At 38.8% G+C, this 15,580-nt stretch overlaps 1 protein-coding gene across 8 annotated transcripts in view; it reads right to left on the reverse strand.

Annotated features, from left to right (window-relative positions):
- The window catches only part of FAT1 (FAT atypical cadherin 1), a 121,595-nt gene that overhangs the window by 85,913 nt on the left and 20,102 nt on the right, over window positions 1-15,580 (reverse strand). The window lies entirely within an intron of this gene.

Here is a 15,580-nt window from a genome sequence, read left to right on the forward strand (position 1 = left end):
CTTTTATTATTCCTTCGATTCCAAGTGCTTTTCAATCCAAGAAGCCTGAAAAAGTTAATAGGTCCTTAATAAGGATTCTGCTCCTTGAACTGATTCCTGTTCATAAGGTAATCTGGAGACCCCATGTGGCCCTTTCACACCGGCTTTAGCAAATTCCCTGCAGTGAGGTGGCCCCAAGGCAACTCTGTTTTCCGAAGACCAGGCTGTGACCTAATCAATAGGGCTCAGAGCAAGACAATCCCTACATTCTACAGTCCTGAAGGGGGGAGGGGGGGCGGGAGGAGAGTTCAAGCTTTATCGAGGAATGCTATTTACCTGTCACCGTGATGGTTCACCCTCACCCGGCAGGGGTTAAAAAAAAATCTCCAGCTGCTTTAGCAGACTCCCGGCCAGCAGCCAGCACAAAATAAACATATTTACTTAAGCTTCATTCACAAGTTCTGATGTAAAACTGTTAAAGCCCAAAAGCAGGTAGATCTGTGAGATACCAGGGCAGCAGTGGCAGCTTGCATGGTATAGCAAGTTTTAACCGCCTGTCCATTCAAATGCCATGAAGAGTGTCATTACTAGAACATGACAGGACAAAAATCATCCCAGTGTGCACATCCCAAAATTTACACAGAGAAGTCCCAAAATATGAACTTTTTAACTCTGAAAAGAATTAAAACTGAAGCAACACAACGGCAAGTTTACAGAAGGACTACTTTTCATCATTGCCCTTAATCCCAAAGAGAAGTACGAAAAATATAGGTTTTGGGTTACAAAGGTTAACAATTTCCCAAGCCCATAGGAACTTGTCTTTTAATTACTACAGATTTTGCTTCATTTGGAAATGGAAGACCTGGTCTAATCAGGTCTTTTGGAAAAATCACTTGGTAAAAACTGTCTTAAGACAACAGATACATTTACATAAAGAAGATTTAGCCCTCGAAGGTCAAATCAAATTAGAATTATGCTACCAACCCCAAATACATACCCAAAAGGCAATGTGAATGGGACTAGTTTAATAAGAGATGTTTATCCTGAAAAAAAAGACACTTGATTCACTCAGAATTTTACAAAAGCTATCACTAGACAATTTTTAATTGAAAACAAAGCTCTAATTTGAAATTAACTATTAGGTTGCTTTCCTACATCCACTAACACAAAGCAAGAGACAGCCCAGGTCAAATGACTGCAAAATGAGTCTCCATCCAGCTTTAACACTAGCTTAACATCACAAGAATTGCTTCACTGTAATATTTTTACACACCAGGATCTAAGCCAGCAGCACCTTTGACAATGAAATTTTCTGCAACACCAGCATAGTGAGTTTTTAACATCCTCACTGAATACCATCTGCTCCTAACAATACTAAACTCGTCACGCAGAACTACTTAACTCTTCCCACCACCCCTTCCCAGCAAGGGTGCACCAACCAATCATGGAAGAACAGACATGGGGCCATCACCTCACTGGGTGACCGAGCCTTGCTTTGAATTGACAAATATTCCTCAGAGTAGTTGAGCTCCACACAATTCTCTCAACCTGCGCTGCGCTGGAAGTGGGGCTAGTCCACACAGAGATGTGCTGTAAGTGCAAAATACACATCAATTCAAGACTTCATGTGAACCAAAAACATAAAAGGTCTCATTAACACTCTTTTATGTTGATTACATGCTGAAATCTATGTTAAATAAAATATACTGTCAAAATTAATTTCACTTATTTAATGTGTGTGTATGTGGCATTTAGAATATTTAAAATTATATACATGGACGGTCCTACCGAGTAATGCTGCCTTAACCTGTAAACGAACTCTTCTTTGAAGATTTGAAGAATAAAAAATAAAAGTAAACACTGGCAGAATTTATACAATTCTGCAAATATAAGTTGTGAATATAGGCTCACATTTTTCATATGGGCAACTGCATCGGAATAAAATGCTTAAACAATAGGGTACTTCTAATAAATGGTTTTATAGTCTACTCTGGGGCACAAATTGTTTTGTTGTGCTTTGTTTTGGTTACACAGATTGTACTGATTAGGTGTCCATCATAATGCAGATTCACCTCTAATCCCAAAATAGAGAATTTAAGACTGCTATTCTCTTAGATAAAATGATCATCCATATACTCTATTCAAGATTCATTATCTATTAAAATATCAAATTTTAGGTCAGCATCTCTAGACTAGGTTTCTAATGAAACCTAAATTAAACTTCTGTTATAGAATCTTAATTTCATCCTATGAAAGAATTTTATTAGAAACAAGAACATTCATTTTGATATTTAATGATCACTGTACAGCAATAAACAATGAACATTTATTCTTTACTAAGGTCACTTATTCTTTTCTTCTCTAAGGAGGATTATTTTTCATTGCTTGTTTTTCTAATCTCTTTGAGGAAAATAATACTAACCAGGGTTTAATTATATTTTCTTTTAAAAAAAAAGTTTCCTTTTCCACAGATAAGTCAATGTGTTCAAAGACATTAACTTCCCAAATTTCCATTAACTCCCCCAAATTACAGAAACATCACAAGGCTTAGTCAGTCAGTACATTTATGAGTTTGTTTCAAATTCTGAGATTTGAAATGTCATAGGGCATTTTCCTATTTATTCTGTTGCATATTTGTCACGTAACTCTAATACAAGCTAACTTTAATACAATACTAAGTGGCATTAAAATACATCTTTAAATTATTTTTAATGTTTCCATTTAAGCTGAAACGTGAGCAGAGGTATAAGGAACGTGTACGAAGCCAAGAGATAGCAAAGCACCCTCCTATGTTCCCTCCTCCCTCTTTCAGTGTCCCCTAAATTGTCCCTGTACTTCCCATTCCATTTCCCCCAAGTTTTCCTCTAAGAAAAAGCATAAATGAAATAATCTGTGACAAATTTATTAGCAAGAAAAGTGGTGTAAAAAACAACATCCAGAAACCAAAGGCTGTTGTGAAGACCTCCTGGCTACCTTTACCAGACACTCAGTATCTCTGCCTTTGGCATTAAAATGCTGTTCAAAAATTGGATCCTCAAGTTCCCTGGGGACAAGCCACTTCAGAAATCTTTGTGATAAAAACTGAGGAGGAGTAAAGACTAGGGTTTTGGTGTCTTTACTCTTCATGCATACTCCTGGTATCTTTGATCAAGTTCTAGCTTACACAGAAATATATTTTAAATAACTTGAAGAAGTATTTTAAAACCATGAAATGTTTTAACAGCATTAAAAACGTTATGTATAGCTGAATATGTAAGGTAGACATTTTTCAAGAAACTATAGATATTTTTTACAGACAATTTTCAAATGCCTTTAAATTCTTATGTACATTTACTATTCAAAAGGAATTTCCTCGAAGGGAAAAAACCAGCTTAAGTGGCTGTGGTAGACTGAAAAATGAACGCAATACTTTGCAACGCCTCCCGAGAGGTGGAGTCTATTTTTCTACCCACTGAGTCACCCTGCTCAGCCAGGAATGTGGGAGAAGTGACAACATAAGAGTTCTGAGTACAGGCCTCAAGAAGTCTTGCTGCTTCTGTTCTCTAGCTCTTGGAACCCTGAGACTATTATGTGAACAAATTCAAGCTGGTCTGCTGGATGATGACACAGGTAAGGCTGTACCCCCGGCCTGCAACCAAAATCTAGCCAACTCCCAGAAGCTGAGCCATCATGCTGACAGCAAATGACCCAACACATGAGCAAGCCCAGCTGAAACTAGCAAAGGAAAAACCCAGCTGAATCCAGCCCCAACTACCAACCCACAGAATTGTAACCTAAATAAACTTAGGTGGTTGTTTGAAGCCACTAAGTTTAAGGTGGTTTATTTCCCACAAAAGGCTAAATAACATGGTTCTCTGTGACTTGCTTCACGGTATTTCACGTCGGCCCAAAGATAATGAAAGTTTCAATTTGGCTTTGGATTTCTCTGCATTTACTCCACTAAATCTTCTAATCGTTCTCATTAAACCTAACTTAAACTAGACATCATCTCTCCATTTCTCGTAACTCTCAACTGGTTCTCAGGCACCAAAATGTGCCTCCTCCGAACAGATCTCTACCCAAATACACAGAGAATAACTTCCACAAAGGTTTTCTGCCCTTCCTTTAATCATCCTAAAGAGTTAGGTATAAATTAGAAAAACGAAGTGAACTGAATTAGCTACTGCTAACCGTCTATTCATATGTATGAAAGGTTTAGAATTAGATGCCCTAAGCAAGAAAAGTAGACAAAGAGCAAATAAGAATTTTTTTTTTAAATTTAGATGCAGTCACTTAGATGAGGAAAATATTTTTAGTTTTTACATATATTACTCTCCTTAACATAGTCAGTCTGCTCATTGAATTTCTCCTTAATTCTACTAGGCTTTAAAAGAAGGGTTTGCTATAGGTAAATAGCACCCCCTTAACAGAAATAACCAAGAGATTTACAATAAACAACAAATGGCTTTTTAGAAGAGTACATCTATATGTGCTCAATTTATTGCAGAAAACTGACAGTTTCAAAAATACTCTAGGACTCTAGAAATAATTACTTCTTTTAAGCTTTAGGAAATTCATCAATAATGATACTAGCAAGTAAAAACAGGCTCTACTAATCTGAAAGTCTTTCAAGAGTTAAATGTTTGCAAAATAACATACAATATAAATGGATGTTCATCTTTTAGTACTTAAAACAGAGGAAATATGTTTCCCAGAGAATGACACAGGCTATTCTACAGCCCAAGAAAACAACAATCCCTAAAGCAGGTATACTCACCTAGAAAGCCACAGAATTTAGGATTTCTAATTCTAGGTGTTGGTAACCCAATCTGACAAAAGAAGTTGCTTCTCGAGCCGGCAAAGTCTAAACAAAAGGAATTGGCAGCGCCACTGAAGTTTTGTTGTGGCTATTACTCTAATTCTTTTGTTTTGAGCTATTTCAGAAGTATGGGAAAAAGGGCATTTTAAATGGAAGATCAGTTTTAACTGCATTAAAAGAATAGGTGGACCTATAGCACATATGACACCTTTCTACCCCTTTATAATTTTCTCTATATATTCCCAGTAGAATAAATTTAAAAGGTCTTTCCCAATGATGGTTACTTAGATATGTTTCCTTTTATTATTTGGTAACAATCTATTTCAAGTTCAAACTGTACCGATCCACCAAGTGTTTGCTGTGTGCCTACTACGTTCCAGGCATAGTTCTAGGCACCAGCAATACAGGCAGGAACAACACAAAGGTCCCTACCCTCATACAGCTCCTATTGTGAGACATAAAATGACAAAAGCAGATTTTTTTAAATGTTAGAATAGTTCTTAATATACACTATGCAAAACACATTATTTGAAAAATCATGGGCCTTAAATTATAAAGCTTTATATTCTGTAGATGTGATAACTTAGTTTGACTTCTTTCTAAAACCAACAACACTGAGCTAATTAAAAACAAACATGGATATTATTCATGTTCATGCTTTCCTAATCAGCTTTCATCTTCTACATGAAGTCATCACGCTGTTAAGAAAAAAATACTTCAAAAAATTGTTTTAGATCTATCCTTTAAAAGTAACGGGTTTCCATTCTGATGCCTCAACCAGCGAACTAACTTGGTTTTTACATGGCAAACTCGTCTTTTTTTCATTTAAAAATGTACACATCTTCAGCTGAGGAAAAAATCAAAAGAAGAATAGCGTCATGTGACAAACATTTATTGGCTTTATCAAAAGATGACCATCACTGAACAAGTATTTACTGACTACCAGCTGTGTGCCAAGAACTGCAACAAGATAAAGATATTTGAGACAGCTTGATGTCAACCAGCTTTAAGACTAAACAGGCAAGTAAAACAGTTAACGATGACAAGCTAAAAGCAGGGAGCTCCCTGGTGGCCTAGTGATTAGGATTCAGTGCTTTCACTGCGCTGCCAGTGCCAGGTTCAGTGCCAGGTTCAATCGCTGCTCAGGGAAACTAGCCATGAGAGGTGTGGTCAAGATTTAAAAAACAAACAAACAAAAACTAAAAATAAATGGATCTTAGAGAATCTTTTAACTAAGAATTTATGGTTGAACTGTTTTTAAACACTTTAAAAGTAATTCAAATGTAAAGTCCTTTTCCAAAAAGCTGTTTTAAACAAAATGTCTTCAACTTGTGATAAAACATATTACTTCACGAAAGAGTCCAAAATCACTGTTTACAAAAACTGACATAACATACGGACTGCAACTGATATGAATATCAATACCTGTAAATCACAGATCAGAAAATGCTGCCACATACAGATTAATTTCATCTTTCACTATAAAATTATTTAATGCTCCTTTTATAATAAACAGTAGCCTTAAAAATAAGCATTACTCATCAAATTTTTTCTTTTGTACTGAATAAGGGACTATTTACAGAACTAAAACAGTATATTAAATCCCAAATGCTCTGATTCTTAAGACCATTTAAATAAAAATCCAGTCTGTCAAGAAAGTTAAGTTCAATATTAGAAGTCTGCGTTATCTCACATTATTTTACCTTAATAAAGGCATACTAGTAGTTTGAGCTATGGAGGATTTCCACGATAAGCTGGCAATACTAAAGATCAAATCCTGGCCCAGACAGCTGCCTACCTTAAAAATGGATATATTTTTTATTATAATTGTTTGTCTTGTACACCTTAATGGGGAGACAGGTTTATCTGAAGATACAGGTTTGCAAAGAACTATAGGTTATTACTTCACTTGGAAATAGCCTTGGATGACAGATTCTCTTGAATCTGTACATTTTTCCCCCATCTACAAATATATAGAAAAGTGACTTCTATTTGTCCATTGTAAAGGTTTACCTTCTTCATTTATAAAGTAGAAATAAAACCCACTGTATAAGCACATATTAGACTAAGTGCCATGTAATGCATGTAGAAATACTTGCAGGCTGTGGAGCATTATAAAAATGCCTGTCATCAACCACTGTCACCATCGTTATCACTGTTCTCCTTGCCCTCTGGTCCTCCCTTATGAGAGCTTGTAAGGATTGGCCACCCTGAAACCTCTAGAACAGAGGGACTTAAAACCAGGGGTCCAAGGACACTGAGGGTCCATGAACAGAGTTAGCATTTCATGAGCCCCTGGTATTATAACCAAACTGCTGAATCTCTGAAGAGAGAATATACAGCTTTCAACAGATTCTCAAAAGTTTCTGTGGTTCTGAAAACATGAAGAACCACTGTTCTGAAGATCCGGATACAGGTACCTGGGAGGGCAGTAGAAGAAAGGCCTGACACCCCTTTCATGACTACCATTATTATACGTTGCAATCTGTTTGTGGAACAAAGGCTATGCAGTGCTATGTCAGCCACTGTGCTTAGGAGTGGGCAGAAAAGTAAGCAAGACTGTGCTCTGTCCTTGAGTTCTGGGAGACACACATGAAAAAGACCAATAAACCAAAAGACTCTGAATCAGACATATACAGAAAGGGGAACAAAGAGAAGCAGGCTAACGACCTGGTCTCAGGAAAGGCTTCTCAGAAGAGGCAACACTGGCACATTAGGCCAACCTAACAAATATTTACAGAGTGCCTATTACATGAACCCAGTAGTAAAAGATTTAGAATCTACCCACACAAGGAGCTGACAGTTGAGAAAAGGACTGTAAATAAACAATTACACTAGAGTGATACTTGAAGTGAAAAAAAAATACATACAAGAAAAGAATTAGCTCCATATGAAAGAGAAAGCTTGTCAAGAAAGATTGATTAAAGCAGAGTTAGAGAAAATAAGAGCCGATCAAGTGGTCAGTGTGTTACCCAAAGGCAGGGAGATAGGAAATAATGGGGCCCAGAGGCGTGAGAGGGTGACAGGGAAGGGACTGGCCCCATCTGGCTAAAGCACCTGGATGAACAGGAGCTGATGAGGGCAGCACAGGCAAAGGACATTGGAAAAGGGAGGCAAGTTTACTAGGGCATCACAGGCTATGCTGAAGAGCTGGGACTTCATGTAATAGGGACAATAAAAGCTTTAAGGAAGAGTCCGTGGAGATGGAACGCCCCTGCTTAAGAACATCTCTGTATTACCAGAACACCCTCAGTGTGTCACACCTTAAACCACATCAATTCCTATGACACTACTTAATTTAAAAATATGTATGTATGGGGACTTCCCTGGTGGTGCACTAGTTAAGACTCCGCCTTAGCTCCAGGGGACGCAGGTTCCCCGACCAGGGGAACTAAGATCCCACATGCTGCGGGGCAACTAAGCCCGCGCGCTGCAATGAAGAGCCCATGCAGCCAAGTAAATAAATATTAAAATATATACGTATACAAATATTTCAAAATTCAATGAACAGAGTATATTACCATCTAATTCTACTCAAGAATTACTGTGATGATCTAATGAGACAATAAAAGAGTTTAGAATAGGGTTAGTACACAGCAAGCATTCAATAAATGTTAACTATAATTATATACTGATGGTGATAAATATGAAGAAAGTAAGATAAGCGCACAATATGGCTAAACCAGCACAAATTAGAAAGAAGTCTTAAGAAACTACAGAAATAGCTGGGTAACTTTTAACAAAAAAAAAGGAAAAATCAACTGGGCTAAATTAAAAAGACCATATTTGGTAGACTTTCTCCAGCATAAAAGAAATAGACACGTCTAAAGATTCTCTTTCAACAGGTCAGTTTACTCAGCTACTTGGAGGCCTAGCAATGAAACAGGTTCAATATGACAGCAGATATTCTGAGGGGAGAAAGAGTACTTCAATTGCCAAGGCAAGTTAGTTGATAAGACTGGCCCTTGAAGTATATATGTGAATGTTTTTGACTTTTATCACTGCCGTTAAACTGGATAACTGCCAATTCAACACGTTTAGCCATGTGCCCTTGAACAGCAATCTTTCCAAGTCCATTTATTCCCAGTAACGAACGAAGACATGAAAGACCGTGCTTTGTGGCATTGTGTCCTGTACGGTGAGAATGCACTATTTACAGCAACATGGTTTGGTTTTTTAAAAACTACGTACCATGAAGGTAGCTGCAAATAAAGGAGTACACAAAATACAAACTAACAGATAATAAATACTTGACAAACCCAGACTTATGAACTGAAACAATCCAGAGTCAAAACAACAGGAACTAAATGGTTAAGAAAAAAATCCAACATGGACAAACAACTAAAGTTTAAGATCTACTCAATTTTCATAATTGGGCAAGGCAGGCAATACAGAAAGAACAGACTAGAGGTTAACGGGGTATTAAATCTCTATACACATATGCCTCTCATCAAGGTATGAACACTCAACTCTTCAACACTCTTAGAACATAAAGATGGTTCCCTGCCAAGAGGGTTGAGAAGCAGAACAGGTTCACTAAGGCTTTCATGCCACACACCACATGGTGGCAAGGACAATGGCTGAGGCCAAGGCATCGAGGACGACAATGCAAGACAACAACTACGAGGAACTCCATGCAAAGAAGAAGTGCGGGTTAAGCCAGATTCGGCTACTATGTGCATTAAATTGGTTTCAAAGGTTAGCCAGGACCCTAACAACCACCTAAAACAAGGTTTCCATGAAAAGAGGCTTCAACTAACATCCAGTACAGTTCACATAGGCAGCATTTTTATTCATGAGAAGGTCATACTTTCACAACTGAAAGCACAGGTGAGACACCCGTCCATCTCCACTAGACATGGAAGCTCACGATATTACTCAACTTGCTTCACCTGCTACTAATCAGTTCAGTGCAATAAGCTTAAATGGTTTAAATGCTACCACTCTGTAACGCTAAAATCCTGTTCTACTAAATGTGCCAAAGAGCAATACATCGTTCTGAGGAAAAAATGAAGGAGGAAGATTCTTAGAGTCAATACTCCTTCAAGACCAAGCCTCAAATTTAGGATTGAAGGGTCCAGCCCAGCCCAGCCCAGTCCACCCCCATTCAGCCCAGAATCCCACTCAACTTTAAATGGGCTCCCTTGGGGCATCTCAAGACCACTCACTCTTGAGTAAGAGGCAGTCCCATGCAGTGTTTGCATGCACACGCTCCCTAGTTCTGCCACTTAGTACTCAAGTGGTTTTAGGCAACTTATTTAACCTGTGAACATTTCCTCATCGGTAACATAGGGACAACAGTAACTATCTGGTACTTGTGAGGATTAAATAAACTAATACATATAGAGTGCTTAGAACAGCACTGGTTGTGACACTCAACAAGTCTCTGTGGTTTGTTATTACAATGACGCCCCTCATCGTTACTGTCGTTATCGCCGAAAGCATGCAGCCAGAGAGCATACTTCAAGTTGTTTCCACCGCAACCCCCCCAGGTTCTGGCCCTCACACCTCATTTAGGATTGTATCAGGGCACTGCACGCCTTCCTTCACCACATGCTGCTAAACAACGTAACACCACCTGGAATCACAGGGCTTTATATCCCCACCCCTCTTCCAGCCACACTCACTCGGTACTTTAAGCATCAACTCGTTAAATATACAAATAACTAAAGAAAAGCCGATCCTCTGTTTCCTCTTAAAACAAAATGGAATTTCCTTAGGATTTCTAATAAGATCCTATTTTCACCTTAAAACACTCCTGCTTCAAAGGAGGGTCCCTTCCCCAGTGGGATTATTACCACGCCCTCCCTGCCCTGACTCAGATTCACAGATTCTTTACTTCCAGACACAGCAACAGCACACTATCATCACATAATTTCTGCCAAAGCCCGATTTTTCAATCTCACTGTTGGCTAGGAAATCAGTTTCTTTTCTCTTCAACTTTCTGAGGAGGAGAACAAAAAGAAAGAACAGGACAGCAGCTGTGGCCACTTAAGGGAGGAGATGGCAACACAAAAGCTCTTTCATCAGCAAATTTCTTCACTCCCTAACGGGCCTCCCACCAGCATCTATTTAAGTTCCTGCTGCCCGGAATTCTAGACCCAGCTCCTGGTCCCACCACACTAGACTACACTTCTAGCGGCCACCCAGCTCTCAGCCACTCTTACAGACTTTGGGGTCATGATGCTTGAGCCCATTAAGAGCCTTTCTCTACATTCTACTTTCTGTCATGAGAGAAGTGGCCCTAGGAAAAAACATAGGTCCCTGGCTGTATGCAGAATATCCTACTTGGGAAAAGGTTTTTTAAACTTGAGTGAATAACTAAAATAATAATTAAATACTCAGAGTTCTGCCAAACCAGACAGAATCCCCAGAAACATTTTCCCTCTCACTGAAGTCAACAATAAGGTTAGTCTGGACTGGAATTCCCTTCTGTTCCCATTACACAGACTCATTCCTCCTGCATCCCGTAAGGCAGGCCAGGAGCCAGTCTCCAAACAGGTGATCCAGGAATGGTGCAATAACGCTCCCCTGTAATGAGAATGTAGCCAGGTTCTCTCAAGAAAAATGTAGTCCTTATTCTCTCTCCCATATTTCATGAACAGTGATTTATCTTGTTGCAACAGCTGTACTTCCATATTAATTCATTCCAAGTCTTTTCATCAAAATGTACATTTCAATCCTGAAAGCAGGATTGGGAGTCTAAGAGTAACACAGCACTAATAAGTTCAGAAATTTGCTTTTATCTTAGTGAAATACTTGGTCTCCCCAAATATGTAGAGTCACAAGGGGAAAACACTCCAGCTTGGCTGCACTACACCACAACAGCCAAGCTGAAACAAAGTACTCCACGCAGAAAGGAAAACATACCTAAAAGACATCCTGTTACAATACAGACATGGGTGCAACAGAGCTCAACTAATAAACACTGCTTCAATACCAGGTCCTATTAACAAATGAAAAGAAACTTTTGGCCAAGCATTTTGCTGGTTTTTTTTTTTTTTTTTTTTTTTTGCGGTACGCGGGCCTCTCACTGTCGTGGCCTCTCCCGTTGTGGAGCGCAGGCTCCGCGGCATGTGGGATCTTCCCGGACCGGGGCACAAACCCATGTCCCCTGCATCGGCAGGCAGACTCTCAACCACTGCGTCACCAAGGAAGCCCAGCATTTTGCTAGTTTTAAAAATTATCCTTAGTTTTAAAAATTAGCAAAAACCCGCAACGTTTTACTTGGTGCTCAAGTAATAATTAACTTGGATGGGTCCTCATCAGCCAAGAACACTAAGCTGAATTTATTCCACAGATCTCCAGGAGGAAGCCCCAAGATTCCACTCTGCTCAACTCTGAAGCCTACAACAAGGCAACCAGGAATGTATTGGAAGTGAGAATGGGGTGAACGCTGAGAAGTATAAAGTCAGGAAAATAAAAACCTAAATGTGAAATTACACATGCTTCCAAGATACGTACTCCACTAACATTTCTGTTAAACCTGCTTTACAACCCTCACTGTAGATTTTAAGGAGACAAAAAGGGAAGAATCTTAATTAGAGCACTGGAAATTGGCTCTCTAACAAGACTGACTTTCTAAATAGTGTTTCACCTAACACTCAACCTTTCCAAACCTCAAATGGACAAGCAATCGTGTGGGCTTGGATTTATCAGAACAGTTAACTAACAGCCAGCAGCCTCTCCAGGAAAAGCATATGACACAGTGAGAGATTATCTGATGAGTCAAATGACTGTCACCCCCATACTGCAAGTACGTGTTGCCTCCCTGCAAAGCCAATTAGCAAAAGATGCACAAAATTCAGCTGACAGGGCTGTTCATCCAACTACATATTTTAGGTAGTCCATAGAATTTCCATTTCCAAAGAAAACAACTTGTCAGGGGATGTTTCAAATTTAAGTAGGCTTTTTTTTTTTTTTAAAGAAAATGGAGGATCTTAAAAATAATAAGAACTAAATTCAGATAGCTGAATATATCCTCTGTTCTATGAGAAGCATACAAATGATATGCGTATGTGACAATGCTGAAACAGGTAAAACACCACAAAAACTCGGCTCTATTATTCAACCAACACTACAGAGTTTAAAGTTAAGTCAAAGGCAGAAAGCAAACAGACCATGAGATGGGCAGGTTCGTGGGCTCCACACCCACAGCAGCTCTGTACAGGCCCACAGACATCAACCCCATACGAAACGTATCCCTAGAGGAGAAAGGAGGCTCAGCAGAAACAGGCAAGGAGCAGAGACTGAAGTTCTTGAAAGGTGCTAATGAACCCAAACTGGGCCAGGCCGACTCCAATTCACACCGGAGTTTTACTGCTGTGTCCTACGGGGTGCCCAATGGTGTCCCTGAACTGCCCCTACGTTTCTTCATCTGACAGGAACCTCTCCACACTTCCCACCTGCCTTCAAAATCAGTGAGACAAACCCCACATGAAAAATTAGCACATCTAATTTTAGTATTTCTGCTGCACAAACATACTGACTTTTCATGAAAGAATTCTATACTATGATACCAAGTGCCTTGCCAGGGGTCTCTGGAAAATAACTTGGGCTGATAATTCTACTGCCAAAAAGAAAATATCTTGCAATGTATAAATATTATTACATCACCTTTATTCAATTTCAAAAAGCACACAAACATAAATGTGCTGCGTGCTATGTATTTTCCTCTGTAAAGCAAGGACTGCGCAATAGATGACACCTAGAAATTGCCAATTTTTCTCTCACCTTTAAATCTCAATCTTTATACCAATGCATAACAGTTCCTACCCCACTGCCCATAATCCCAACTCATCCCCTGGCCTCTCACTAAGTTACCACTGGAAAAGTCTGGCACTGCCATTCAGCTTGAAAACTACTATAAATTATATATTTCAGAATAAATACTGCCTTGTTCAGTTGGTTGGTTACCCCACCTCCCTTGATAGTAAGAATATCCCAGTCTCTTAAATTTATAGACGAAAAATATTAGTTTCTAAACAGGTCTTTAAAAAGCAACAATAAAAATACTCTTCTCACTTGAAAGAAAAAAATCCAAAAGGCTGTGCTCATATAATTTAAGACATCAAGGAAACGTAAATTAAGATTTTGTTTCTATTTTCTGTCTGAACTTTAACTTCCAACAGTTCTCTTCACAGGCTTTCAAAGCCCACCTTGGAAAAGAAAAAAATAGGAAAAATTGTCCTTATGAAATTCACAAAAACACTTCATAGTTTCAGCTTCAGTTACTAACTCCTGGGTATTTTTCTATGTTGCCATTGTACCTGAAAACTAATTCATATCAGAGAGTATGAAAAGAAAAAAGATTCATTCTACTCTTCAGATGGGTGATTACTAACTGCTGCTGGTGATGCTCTTTTCTCTTGAATTGAACCATTACAGGTATTTCAGATGAGTAGCATGTAATCTGCAGATCTGTACCACATGCTAGTGGTATATAATTCACTAGAAAAAGAACCCCCTGAATAAACAAACCACATTAAAAATTGTAGTCTCTAAAATCACTTATTTCTAGGACAATAATTATTTTTCATGTGCTATACACCTATTAGATATGGGAGTACTGACTGAAGAACTTATTTGTGGTTATTACTGAATAAAAACTTAAAGGTTTAATGTAATTAGAAAAATACCCCTTTTAGAACGCACATATTCATAAAGGAAACATCAATGAGATTAATAAACAAACTGAACCCCACCTATGGCTGATTACTGCTGTGATTACCCAGTTTCCTTCTATTTCCACTAGCATTCTCAGAAAGCAGAACATTCAAAGCGAAAATAATCACTAATTTACTCATTCAGTCTTTAACCATTAAATGAGCAGCTTCTACACGCCAGGCACTTTTTGCTAGGTGCTGAGGACAGAAAATACATGAGCTAAAAGCCCATCCTTAAAGGTGGTTCTGGGCTGAACTGTGTCCCCCAAGATTCCTGTGCTGAAGTTCTAAATTCCCAGTACCTCAAAACATGACCGTACTTGGAGACAGGGCCTTAAAAGAGATAAAGCAGTTAAAATGAGGTCATTAGGGAGTGGTCCCCTATGACTGGTATCCTTACAAGCAGAGATGAGGACACAAACACACAGAGGGAAGATCATGTGATGTCACAGGGGGAAGATGGCCAACTACAAGCCAAGGAGAGAGGACTCAGAAGAAACCTACTCTGCCTTGATCTTTGACTTCTAACCTCCAGAATTGGGAGAAAATAAATTTCTCTTGTTTAAGCCACCTAGTCTGTGGCAGACCTTTGTTACAGCTGCCCCAGCAAACTAATATCACAGCTCACACCCCATCAAAGGAGACTGATATATAACTATAAACTCTGTGAAAGGCAGCTAAATTTGAGATATGTACAAAATGTAAAAAACAAATACATACTCTAGCATAAATTGGCTATCCTGGATGTTCTGGTTTTTAGGACCTTATTCTAGGGGAAAGAATATCGTAACAGAGCATTGTTACCATTTCCAAGAGATATTAAATAGACTCTAACACATGTTATTTCACTTTATGCCCACATAAATCGTACAGTAATTTTGAGTGTCCCCATCTTAAAGATGGAGAAAGTCAGTTTTAAAAAGGTAATCAACTTGTCCAGACCACCAAGTTAACAACTGAAAAAGCCACAATTCAAAGCCAGGTCCCCTCAGTTTGACATTCTACAGCCTACATCTGCCTTTCAAACAAAACCCCAAGAAGGTACTAAGTCAAGCAGATCACAGCATGAAGTTTTAGAACAGTCTTCTCTCTGTGCACTGCCTAATTTGCAGGTGTGCACGAATGTCTGAATAGCATG

This window comes from Phocoena sinus, chromosome 21, assembly GCF_008692025.1.
Source record: "Phocoena sinus isolate mPhoSin1 chromosome 21, mPhoSin1.pri, whole genome shotgun sequence".
Lineage (NCBI taxonomy): Eukaryota > Metazoa > Chordata > Mammalia > Artiodactyla > Phocoenidae > Phocoena > Phocoena sinus.